The sequence below is a fragment of the Pinus tabuliformis genome, chromosome J (assembly GCF_031772625.1).
Source record: "Pinus tabuliformis cultivar Carrire ecotype Pingquan chromosome J, CPIR1, whole genome shotgun sequence".
In the NCBI taxonomy this organism is placed as follows: Eukaryota; Viridiplantae; Streptophyta; class Pinopsida; order Pinales; family Pinaceae; genus Pinus; species Pinus tabuliformis.
Genome location: NC_142295.1, coordinates 1,098,602,906 through 1,098,616,080, shown reverse-complemented (window position 1 = coordinate 1,098,616,080; position 13,175 = coordinate 1,098,602,906).

Sequence of the window (13,175 nt, the reverse complement as noted above, 5' to 3'; positions counted from 1 at the left end):
CGCACTAACACAATAAGTGATGCACACGATGATGTGCTTGTTCGAATAAACCCTTTATCGAGAAACTCCTGTACCTGCTTCTTTATCTCTGCATTCTCTAGAGTTGATAACCTGTACATTCTAATGTTAGGTAGTGGAGCATCTTGCTGCAAATAAATTCATGTGCTATCTCTCGCTTGGATGGAAGCCCTTTAGGCTCCTGAAATAGAATATCATAATCGGAAACAACTTTAACTAGATCTGCTTTATGTTTAGGATTACAGCCTTGGAATGCATTGGATTTATCAAGATCCTTTTCTTTTACAATCATAAGTAAAAATTGTTTACTTGAATTTACAATTATTTTCATCTGTCCTAAATTTATGAGAGTGAAGTTATCTTTGAGTTTATGAGCCCTTACAATATATTCAATTCCATCCTTAGTGAGTTGATACTTATTTTCAGCTCGATAGAAGATAACTTTTCTATCATACAAGTATGGACTTATTAATACAATTCCACATATGTCCAATGGGACTATGTCTAACTCAACCTCATCTACAAACGTTGACCCAATAGAAAAACGAAGTTTACATTATTTTGTGACTTGTATTTTTGTTTTATCACACACCCAACCTAATGGATATGGATTTTTATGAGGTTTTGTTTCTAGACCCCACTTCTTTACAATTGCTTCAGAAATCAAATTAACTTGTGACCCACTATCAAATAAAGTATCAATTTTAGTGTGCTTGGAAATGACTATAATATGAAATAGCTCATTTCTTTTCCTCTCATAATTTTCATCATCAACAGAATGCGAAGAATCACTTGTAGATGCTATAGAATCTTTACCTTTTATACCTATAGATGTAACCTTTGTTTCATCACCTGAGTCTGATCCCAAGTCCTTTTGAATAGCAGCAACATTCTTTCGATCTTTACTCCCGAACTTCTTAGGCTTCAATTCTGGATGCAAAGACCAATAGTGTGCCTCATCGTGTCCTTCCTTCTTACAATGAGTGCATGAAGGTTTATCCTTCTTCATAGTGTTTGTTTTCCTCTCCTTCCATTTCAGCTTCTTCTTGCCTTTATTCTTGCTTTTAATAGATTTGGATGATTTCCCTACATTTGGGGTTAGATGAGTTGCTTGGACTGATACATCATCTAAACTAGTTGGATTAAACATAAGTATAGTATTCTTCAAATAACTATGAATACCGCCTATGTATTTTAACAATGTCTTTGGTGAGTCCAATGATATGCTTAATGTTAAAGCTCTCTTATGAAATTCCTAAGTATAACTTTGAACACTTTGACCCTTCAATTGACATAGTGTTTGCCAACTCATCATTGCTTGCTACATATAATCCAAAGGATAAAATTGCTTTTTAATGGTAGAAATAAATTCATTCCAAGTTGAAATGATTTTACCATGCTTTTGGAGATCTGCTTGTGTCTTGCCTTCCCACCACACAAGTGCGGTTCCTCCAAGTCGAAGGCTAGCCAGCTGGATCTTCTTCCTTTCTGAATCAACTTTCTGCACCCTGCAATATACATCAATTTTCCTTATCCAATTATCAAGCTTTTCAGCATTAAGTTCTCCATCATAAATTGGCAAATCAAATTTTACATCTAATTTGATCAAAGAGGATTTCTTTTTCTTCTTCTTAGAAGAACTAGTTTTATGAGAAGTAGACGATGATGACGACGATGATGGTGATGATGGAGGAGATGGTGGAGGCTGCATTCCTCCTTTTCCTTTATCTTCTTTATCTGGAGGTACAAAAAGAAAAGTTTCATTTGCTCCTTTGTCTGGTCTAGGTGATGAAGTACCTTCACCTTTGCCCTTTTTAAAATCATGATACATCTCTTCCACCATTGCACGTATCGTCATGAAACTATCCAAGAACTGGGATTTTGACCCAAGTGGAGTTTCATCTACCATCCTTCTTTGTGAAAAGACCCTTCCAATCTCTGGATTCACCTCAACAAGTTCACCTTCACCTCATCTGAGCCTCAACCTAGTAGGCATTCAAATCTCCACACAAACTTGTAAAACCTTAAAAACCTTAAGCTCTGATACCACTTGATCCGATTGAAAAAGGTATTACAGACTATGTGTGAAGTTGCCAATGTTACTTAGTGCAATGGATCGAAAATATTGCAAATAACATAAACACTTTAAACAATTATAAAACACAATCAAACACATCAACACAACCAAATTTAATAAAGGAGTTCACTAGACTTCCTGGCTACGTCTCCTGGTCCTTTCGCTTCCAGTGCTGACCTCTTAATTATGTTATGCAAATAGTTGTTATAGGTGTGAGCTCAAAACAGAGTCTCAAACATGAAAATGGATCTCACCGCTGTGTTCAGCTCGAATCTTCGAGTCGAAACGAGTATACACTCGACCGTACTTGGCCACTATGACCTCCAGACCCCCTGGAACGGTTCACAACACACACCTCAACTTTCTCTGTGTTATGGTATTAATATACCACATTTAGTTACAAATTGCTCTAATAACGGCATAATATGTTTACATTAAAAATAGAGTATTAAGCAAAGGATCGGTGGGCACAGGGTGGACCTCGACCGTCCGGCCTTTTCCCAGTGCTGATCTCGAGATCAAACAACCTAACGGCTATCGCGTCCTACTCATCAACTAATCTAGATGTTCCGCATCGTCGATCTGTCCTAAGGGATCCGACGGCTGTCGCACGATCTCGCGCTCCAACTAGCACGTCGGTTTATTCTTTGAAGGCACATGAGAAAGTGGTTTTGGGATACTACATGTTGACCACTGAGTGGAATCGTGTAGATTTCTAAAAAACCATTTCCTACCTTGAAGGCACGCGATAAACCACTTACCACTTCCCTACCGGAACTCAAAGGAGTTTAACTTCTTTTGCATAATCTCATCATGTCCATTTTCCAGGATAACCTGCTTGCATGTTTCGATGTGATATGCATCGATCTCCTTTGATCGGATGATCTCCGCTCTTGTTCACTGATCCCATCGCCTGTGGTATGAACCAATCGCAGACTGCCACATCACCTTATGCACTTACATCATTAAGAACCTGTGACTCTTTCCCAGGTTGCCACATGTCCTGCTGACTTAGGAATTGACTTTTTGGCCTAAATATTTAATTGGCTCTAATTTCTTCATCCGAACTCGGTTTACATGTTGTTTGTATCGTTGGCTTCGTATTAGCGAGCACTTCAACGTAATCCCACTTTCACCTGTATTTGAAGACTTTTGTTCTATAGGTTAAACTAAATCCATTTTGGATCAACTTCATAAGACAATGAAAAGAAATCACAATCTAATTAACGCACCATAAACCTCCACAGGAGGCTCACAAAAGAATATCTAGTGTAGGTTAGATTATTGGGGCTAGGCATCCAAATAATGCCCCAAGACTGTTTCATTGAAACAAAGTGGCTTAGTTTTAGGGAGCTTAAAACCCTTCACAACAAAACAGAAAAGAATACCGGGGGAATGAGATGCCATGCCCAAGGAGGTTAGTTCTTTTGGTGCTAACAAACTTTTAGGAATGGGGGTGGGGAGGTAAGATCCTCGCCGAAACATAAGTGATCTTGCCACGAACAAGATTTTTTCCTTTTTCATATTTTAGTGGCGTGGTGGGAAAAGAGATGACCGATCAAGCCCAGAATATCCTACTACACCACGGATCACCGGCCGGGGATCATTTTCCATCCACGAATCAGGCGGTACCCACCCACATTAGATTCTCCTCACCCCCCGCAAAACCACCCTGAATGTTGGGGAGGTGGGGAGGAGGGAAAGGGGTGTGATTGTGTGTGTGATTGTGTGCTGCGTGGGAAATGTATGCCTGTCTCTTGTGGTTGGTAAGACTGCTTGATTGGGTGTTAGGTCGTGGTAGTTGTATGGTGGGTGGGGTCGTCAACTAGACGTTTGTATGTCTGGTTGAATAGGTGTTCTAGCGTGCTATTTGTATGTTGGCTAGTGCTTGGTTTCCTGCTGGTGGTGTTAGTGTCAGTATCTGCATACTTCCATCAGGGATCAAATTTTCTCTTTGCATTTTCATTTTAGGGCTCCCATACTCAAATTTTTACATCATTTCATTAGGTCATGTCAAACTGATCCACTGATGGTTGCCTTCTCTTCAGAAAATCTAATTTCTCCCTCATAGAGTATACTTTCCGACCCTTCTTCAGGTTGTCTTCAGTTATGGTTTCATGGTCAATTTGCAATCATGTTTTCATTAGGTCATAGGGCATGTTTCATTAGGTCTTAGGGTTTCATTTCCAAGGTCAAGAGCATGATTTAAAAGAGTAAATAGAGGGCAGCAAGGGTATGAGGATGATAAATAAGTCAAGCATGATGGCTAATAAGCCATAGTCACTATATAATTATCTTTTAAACTAATGTAATTTTCACCTCAAAAACATGTTTTTGAGGTGAAAACGGAGTATTTTGAGTTAATTTGTATTTCTTATGTAATTTTAAGTCACTTTATGTAATAAATGATCCCGACTACACCAATGCATCTCTCCTTGCTGCAAGACAAAGAAACACTACAAAAATCAGTTCAAGTTGAGCATTATCCACCTGAAAAGAAACAAAGAAGGAAAGGCATTAAAAACAAAGTTTTGAAAAAGGTCAAGAAACATTAGAAAGTGGGTTTTCTAGTGAAAAATCAAAATCTACTCCTATATAAGGTGTCACATTTCATTTTCAAGTTCATCATTCTCATTTGGCAAAGAAGGAGTCAAAAAGTGAGGAAAAGAGGAAAGGTTGAGTGAGTTTTGGGCCAAGGAGAAGTGGTGCTATGCTTCTGGAGGTTGGCACTACGCGTTTGGAGCAGTGGTGAAGTGTCGTTGCGCTTCTGCAGTCTGGCACTGCGCGTTTCAAGTAAGAGAGGTGGCGTTGTGCATTCAGGGGGTGGCGCTGCGCGTCTAAGCTGGGCACTACTCGTTGGGAGGTTTCAGTAGTACAAAATTACACTGCGCTGCGCGTTGAGAGGTGGCACTGCACGTCTGTAGTTGGCGTTGTGCGTTGAGCAGCAAAGACCAGAAAGCTTCCAAACTTCATAAAAACTTCCAAACAACCCTCTCATCTCTCAAACAAGTAAGTGCACTCCCTATACCTCATCATTGAAGTTGCAATTGCAGTGTTTGAAGGAATTTACCATGACAAATGTGAAACCCTAGTTTCTCCCTCAATGACATTCTAGAAACCCTAATCCCCTCTATTTTTCCCACCACCTATCACTAAAACCTAAACCCCTTCCCTACATAAACCCATAACATCTATACCCCCTCATCCTTCATCCCACAAGTTATATTTCAAAAAGGGCCCAAACCCCACTCCCTCACTTTCATAATTCATATCCTTCCCTTCATTTTCTAACCTACCAAAATACCTCACAAGGTCATCTCCCATTCCCTCACTCCTAAATCACTCTTACTCATTCCCTTTATCCTTTTTCTTGGAGTGTACAGCCTCAAACCTTGCAAACATGGACAGAGAAGACTAAGACTATGGGGAGGAGGAAAACACAGGCAGTGAGGGAAGAGTCATCAAACCTCAGAGAATTGCAAACCTCTCAGTTAGATATCACTTGTTTACGACATCTAGGGTGTTATGAGTTCTGTGAGTAGGTAGAGAGAGTTCAACACCATCCTGAGATCACCAAGCTCTTTGTAGCTAATATTCGGGATAACAGGGTGACTCTTGCTGGGGTGATATTCACAGTCTCACCCTCCATTATTGCAGATGCAACCAGGATTTCGAATGTGGGGGAGAAATGGTACAAGGCACAAGACCTGGATGAACATTATTATGAGGCTTATATCAAACCTAGGTACATAAATGAGGTGAAAAGACTTTTTCCTTTCAGATTCCTTGAGTACAACTATGCCCCCATGATGAAAATCATCATGAAATCTTTCACTTGTGAGGGCCGATTTTCCAGGCTATACACCTAACATTAGGCTTCTCATGCATTTTACCAGGGTGAGGATGTTAACCTCCTTATTTCTTGTTCAGGAATATTGAGAAGATGGCCCATTTTGTGCAGAAAAAGCCATACCCTCAGCAAATGAGTAGTCTCTATCATTATTCCCTGATCAAAATGATTGTGCTTCATCATCTTAGCCTCCTCAACATCTCTTGGGAGACATTTATTGCTCATGACATCTTCAGGGGTCCTCAAATTCCTCCACTAGTGTCTCAAGAATCAAGGGGACCTTCTATAAGTGCTCAAGTGAAAACATATGAGAAGGCCAAAGAGACTAGAGCTATTGAGGTGCCGGGACCTACATGACATATCAGAGGGGAACAAGGAGAATGTTTGCAGCTGATAGGCAAGTGTTTGCTCAACAGGATATGGAAGGGACCTTGCCTTCTTCATCAACTCATAGGCAAATGCTAGCTCCACAAGATGTTGAAGGGGCTTTGCCTTCTTCATCAACACAATAGGAACAGGTGCAGCAGCTACACAAAGGGAAAGAAAGGATGCAGAAGGAAAGTTTTGATGATGAGGAGGAAGAGAGAGACTTTGATTTGACAAAGCACAATGAGACGGAGCAACATTATACTCAAACAATTGACTTAGAGGCTTAAGATGAAGAAAAAATAAAGGACATCATCATACAGGAAAAGGAGGCTCAAGTCCAAGCATTGATGGACAATTTGGAGAGAGCCAAGTATGTCATCACATATTTGGAACAAGAGAACAAGCAGTTGAGTGACAAGCAGATTTTCATGGAGCTAGAAATTCTCCAAGAAAAATGACAAAATGACAAGGAGGCACCGGTCACTTTGTCTCCTATTGAGAAGGAAATTGAGGATGATAGAGAGACTTGGCTTGAGAGAGTCAATTTTCACCTAGAGAAGTTGTTGTAGAAGGCCAATAGGGACAACTAGATCATCAGGCACATGGCCTACCACTACAAGACCCGGAACAAAATTTGCAACATGAGGATCAAAAAGATGAAAGCTAGGCTAAGGCGGGATCTAAAAGGCAAAAAAGAGGAGGATAGGCTTAGGTTGCTTATTGAAGATTCCTTGGCTCATCAAGATGCTTGATGATGGTGCTGCTGACCAATTTTGGTCAGGTTCAGAGGAGTTTTTGTTTTTTGCAAATTTTGGAAATTGCACACACAAAAAATCTAGCTCAACACGCAGCGCCACTGGCACTGCGCTTTTCCTAGGGGAATCCAATGGACAAAAGGCTTGAATTTTTGGATTCAAAATGATGATTACATGCATCCTATGGATTTGCTAAGTTTTTGGGGTAGAACTGGTCCACCAAAAGATCAAAAAACACCCTAAAAATGACTTTCTGCCACTTTTTGGACACACAGAAGCAGTCTTGGGAAAATCAACTTTTGAGGGGCCAAATGAGTTTCAAATGAATAAATTCTAGGTGTTTTGGACATTAAACTTGAATGCCTTTCCAATGAGATATCATGAGCTCAATTTGGATGCTGGTAAGGCTTCCAAAAAGGCCCTGAAAGTGGCACTACGCGTTGGGTCAGTGGCAGTGCGCGTAGGGCAAATTTTGCACAAGATGGCTATTTTTCTATGTTTTGACTGTGTTCATGGATTTTCTCTCGTGGAGGATGTTTTACTGATGTAAATTATCACTTGCTTGTAAATATGATGGATAATTAGTAGTAGAGGGTAGATTCATTACATTAAAAGTCAATTTGAGCTCAAATGAATCAGTTTTTCACTTTTAGAGGCAAGTTGTTAAGATGCCTATATTCCTGTTTCTTGTTCAGTGTTGGTTATATTAGCTCCTCATCTTAGGGATTCGACCCCTGAGGATGGGAGGAGGTTGAAACAATGCCTATATCTTCTTCTTCAGCTCGATGCTTATGCCTTGATTGTACATCATTTTGTAGCAGTTTAGCAGGAGATTAATAAAAATTGTAGCTATTTTTCAGGGATCCATGTGGTATGGAGTTTTAGTATAGTTTCTTCTCTTGTGATCATATGTTAATATGTTTTGTGTATTACGTTAATCATTTCATTGCTTCTAAGTGAATGTTTTCAAGTTGATAGGCAAAATTCATTACATCACTGCTTTGCTTTGGGGAAATATTCACCATTATATGTTTTCTACAATTTGGGAAGGATCCATGGTAATCACATGCTCTTCCTAGCCTCTCACCAGTCTTAAAACATCTCACCCATCAAGCCCTAGAGTGCTAAACCTTATGCCTACCTTTCCCCATTGAACACCCTGCAATTTTGACCTAATTCCCTAGCCCTAAACTGTCCAGCTCCTGATCCAGTGAAACCCCTTCAAAATCCAATCAAAACTTTGTGCTACTATATGTAGCCTAAAATCCCTTTCCTGATCCATTCATCTTGACTGAGATCCTTACATAGAGAGCCCTCTCCCGACCTAGTAGGGCTAGCTACTTGGCTAAGCATGGTTTGTGGTTACCCTGTCATTGCCTTCCTTCAGCCTGAGGTTCAATCCAGGTGATAAAAGGTGGTATGCATGATATTCTTGTATGTTGCATGCTTTCGTGTTCTCTACTCTTTGATATGCCTTCCTGGTAGATATATATTCTCTTTTTGTTTTGCGCTCATTCTATATAAGGTAAGTAAGTGCTAATCTGAATGCATATATTCTATATGTCATTATGCATTCAGTAGTTTCGCTACAAATTTGCTAATAAACTCCGTCTGCTACTGCCTTTCCCGCTTCGTGGATACTTGAATAAAATACTAGGCTGACTATCCTCTGGGAGGAGCGGCATTACATTATGGTCGATCCACTGAAATCGATCTTGTCTACACGAAAAGACTTTAATGAAAGGGAAGGAGATGCGGGGACAGGGGTCGGACCTCTTGGGAGGTAGGAGAAGAGTTTGGACCTATTGTCCTCCAATCAGACTAGAATGAGGTTTTTAGGTGAAGATTCAATCTGCTCATGGCTCAAGTGGGTATAAGAAACTATGCTATGATTCTATGTTCCTTGATTTTGGGGGATCTACTTTTCTCCCACATGAAATCTTGCTTGGCCTTTTCGGTTGTTCTTGCCCTTGTGGTCCCCAATAATCCGAGTTCCTCTTGTTCTCTCTTATATCATTTTTGAGTATTAGAGATAACCTTGTCACGAGAGCCATACCATACCATAGAGTATGAAAGATGAAAGATAAATCGATTGGGTGAACAAAATCAGAAAATAGGGAAACAAAGATTCCTACTGAATTCTCTTTCATTTTACTTATAGAGAAAATGATAAGATCTGGACATAAATACATGAGTGTCGAGTAGATAACTACGGCCATGATCAGATTCAAAATGAACAGGATTAAGGTCACGTATTTCATGCTCACTTCTTGGATCTAAGGGATAAATATACTTTTAGAGTCAAATAGACATATTACTTACGCAATTATGCTATTGACTTATTTATTGGTCTCGATGGCAGTGTAGGGAGGGGGGAAATCAGATCAGCAGAACCATGGAGATTGAATCGATAGCCCAGCCTTATAGTAAGAAGCTTGTCCTTAATGATCTATAATAATCTACACTTAACCACAAAAGCACATCTCCAATCAAGTACTTTCCCTTGGTAGCTCCAATCACTTTTTGATTTTCCTTTTGAAGGAACAAAATACTTGTCCATATCAGGCAAGGAATCATTTATGGGAAGACAGGGACTATTGGATTGATTGGACTGGAAATATCGGTAAAGAAATATTTCTATCCCTTTACAAAAGTAGCTAGGATGAAGCACTTCCAATCATTCATTTTTACGAGGGCTATTTTTTTAAGGGGCAAGGAAAAGAGGCTCTTTGAAGGTAAGGAAGTAGACCAGGTTGTTTCATTCCTAAGATCTTGCTTCGAAGTGAGGTTCTCTGGTAAGACAAGGCCTTTCTGTCTCTCTTGACCAAAAGAAAAGTGCCTAGGTTTAAGTCTCTCTAAGCCTAGTGTCCTGCAAAACCTGGACAACCTTATATAGTACTGATAACCAATAGGAAGGCCAATCTCTCTCTTGCCTTTGTTCCAGTTGAAGAGCTACCACTGCTAATTGAGGTCGTGTGTAATGTTCATGTAGTGAGGTGCAAGTCTCCTGCTAGAAGGTAAGCGTGGAAAGTAAGGAAGCCAGGTTGTTTCATAAGTAAGATGAGGTGTTATCCAAAGGGCAAGGAACCTACCTCTCAAGAGCCTGAGATCCTCTCCCTTATGGTCTTTAGGCCTTACGGCACCTGATTTGATTTCCTTTCACAATGTTTCTATCCTAGGAGGTCCCTTTAAAAATAGTTTCTCCTGGGACTCTCTTTCTTGTGGGGAGGCCTAGCCCCAAAAACCCATTTAGAGATTTCACATTTTTTCATAAGTTCGTTCCTAACCCACCTAAGAAATTTCCCTGCCTGAATCTCTATACTTTTTCCCAGTAAACTGAACGAATAGGACTAACTGTAACTTGAGCTCTGCTTGGAAAATCTCAACCCAGCCCCGTAATAATCGGGATAACCGGCACACACCCCAGAAGAGATGAACTCATCCCCAACAGACGAACCAATACATGCCCCATAAGAAGGAAAATTGAACCCTGTCGCGCCCAAAAAGAAGGAAACGGACCCTGCCCCAGAAGCGAGACACGCCTACTCAGAAGTGGAGACCGCCCCAAAAAAAGAGACTAATAAAATCACACCGACCACCCATATTAATATTAACCAGCCACATTCATAGAAAGAAGGAAAAGGCACCCACCTGCTAGCTACATTTGAATCTGAGTTCCAACAACACTGGCACATAATGCATGCATACAAGGTCCCTGATACCGGGAATGGAATAAGGTCTAGAAAAGAATGTAGATGTAACAAGGGGGTAGTTTGGATGTGATGTAGAGAAACCTGAAAGGAAGATGGGCGCCCGACTAAAGTCGATAAGTTGAGTGGAAGGCACCTCTCTCATCTTCTAAGAGCAGCTATGGTAAGATGGATATTGAAACATAGCTATGGCAAGATGCCCCATACCAGGGTAAGTTGCTCCAGGCAGGCGGGTGAAAAGCGTAGGCATGTAGTGCCTTCGATACAATAATAGGCAGATGTAGGTGTACCATCATATGGGATAGACATATGGTTGTGAAAGATGAAATCGAGTGTTGAAATCTAATTTCAACGCAGACGCCAGAAACCATTCACCAATCCTGCCTGAGAGTTCTCGGGCCATTTTCCGGCGAAGGGAATCTCCGTACTCTTGAACCCGAGAAAATCTGGAGCAGACGCGTGGCTCTCCCCTGACATCAGCCAACGTAATTTCTCGGGTGATAAAGTTCGGTGACAAACGACCTTCCGATATTGTTGTCCACCGTCCGATTTGATTGAATGTTCTCCGCCATTAATCGTTTGAAACCAGCATTCGGGCCTGCAGCAATTCAATGCATTGCGTGGAGTGAATGTCAAATTTTGGTTGACCATACGTTTTAATTAATGAAATGTCATAGTGGTAGGTAGAATATTGAACTTTTTATATATTGCACGTAAGTTTTTTATGTCGAAGGTATGGTACATTTAAAGATAGGCATGGTCAGTTTTTTTTTACGCAATGTAATACTTAAAAAAAGGAGCTCGTATATTTTAGTTAGTTGACTTTTTGGTAATATGCGAGAGCTCGTGGTGCAGCGAAAAAAAAACATGTGTGGTATGTATTGAACGCACAGCAGTGCGAGAAATTACACAGAACAAGGTTGTAATGTCTTGTGAGGCATCGTAAAACAGAGGAGTAGCAAAAACCATGTGTGGTTTTGCACAGCAATGCATAAAGAAAATGGTGGAGTGAGTTTTTTGTAAGTCTGTGTAAATTTTTTTTTACAGCAGTATGTAAAAATAGTTTTACACCAGTAAATGTGAATGGAGGTTTTACAGCAGTAAATGTTAATGGGAATTTTTTCCAGCAGTGTAAATTCTCATATGGAGACAGAGTAAATGTTTTTTTTGTTTTAATGAATAGAAATCTTTCATGGTGGTGAAATACTCTGTTCCCCAGTAAAAAACTTTTAAACTTCCCTATGCACAAAAGATCCTGGAGTGAAGGAAACAAGCATTGCCTCTGTTGTGTTTTATATTGTTTGGTTTTTGGTATTTTTCCCATCAAAAATACCCAACAGTGGTATCAGAGCAGGCTTAGGCTCTTTGAAGGTGACAAAGAAGCTGAAGGGAGAAGGTTGTTGCTGCAGCAAAACTTCTCAGGCAGACAGAAGACTCAGACAACGAAGGATTCAGGTATTCCTCATAGCTATCTTGTTTGTTATTGAAGAGACAGTCAATTTTAACTACACAGTCAAGGAATGGCTAGCACAAGCACTGGTATGGGTATGTTTAATACCCAGCTCCCACAGTTTAATAGGAAGAACTATGACTACTGGTCAATAACTATGAAAGCCTTGCTTGCTTCCCAAGACTTATGGGAAATAGTTGAAGATGGTTTTGAAGAACCAGCAGATGAAACTGAGTTCAATGCATTAACTCAGGGAGAGAAGGATCTGCTGAAGAGCAATAGGAAGAAGGATTCAAAAGCCCGTGTGTTGTTGTATCTAGCAGTAGACCAGAGTATATTTCCAAGGTTAGCAGCAGCTAAGACATCCAATGAAGCATGGGAAACCCTTAAGACAACCTATCAAGGCATGGAGAGAGTGAAGACAGCAAAACTACAATTGCTGAGAAAGGATTTTGAGAACTTGAACATGAAGGAGTCAGATAACATTGACTCATTCTTCACTCATGTGATTGGTGTAATCACACAATGAGAACTCATGGAGAAACCATTGAAGATAGAAGGATTGTGGAGAAAATATTGAGGGTCTTACCCTCAAGGTTCGATGCCATAGTCACCACCATTGAAGAGACAAAGGATCTCTCAAACTATTTAGTTGATGAGATACATGCATCACTGATAACACATGAGCAGAGGTTGAGTAGGAATGAAAACTCATCTCTTGAGCAAGCCTTCAAGACCCAGATGTCCTTTGGAAGAGGAAGAGGTCAAGGAAGAGGAAACCGAAGAGGAAGAGGCAGAAGCCAGAACAGAGGTGGAAGGAACAACCCATCAAATGCACAAGGAAGAGGCAGCAATCCAAATCAGAACCAAGGTCAAGGCAGCAGCCAACAAAGAGATCAGTATCAGGCTCAAGGACAAAGGTATGATAAATCTAATGTTCAATGCT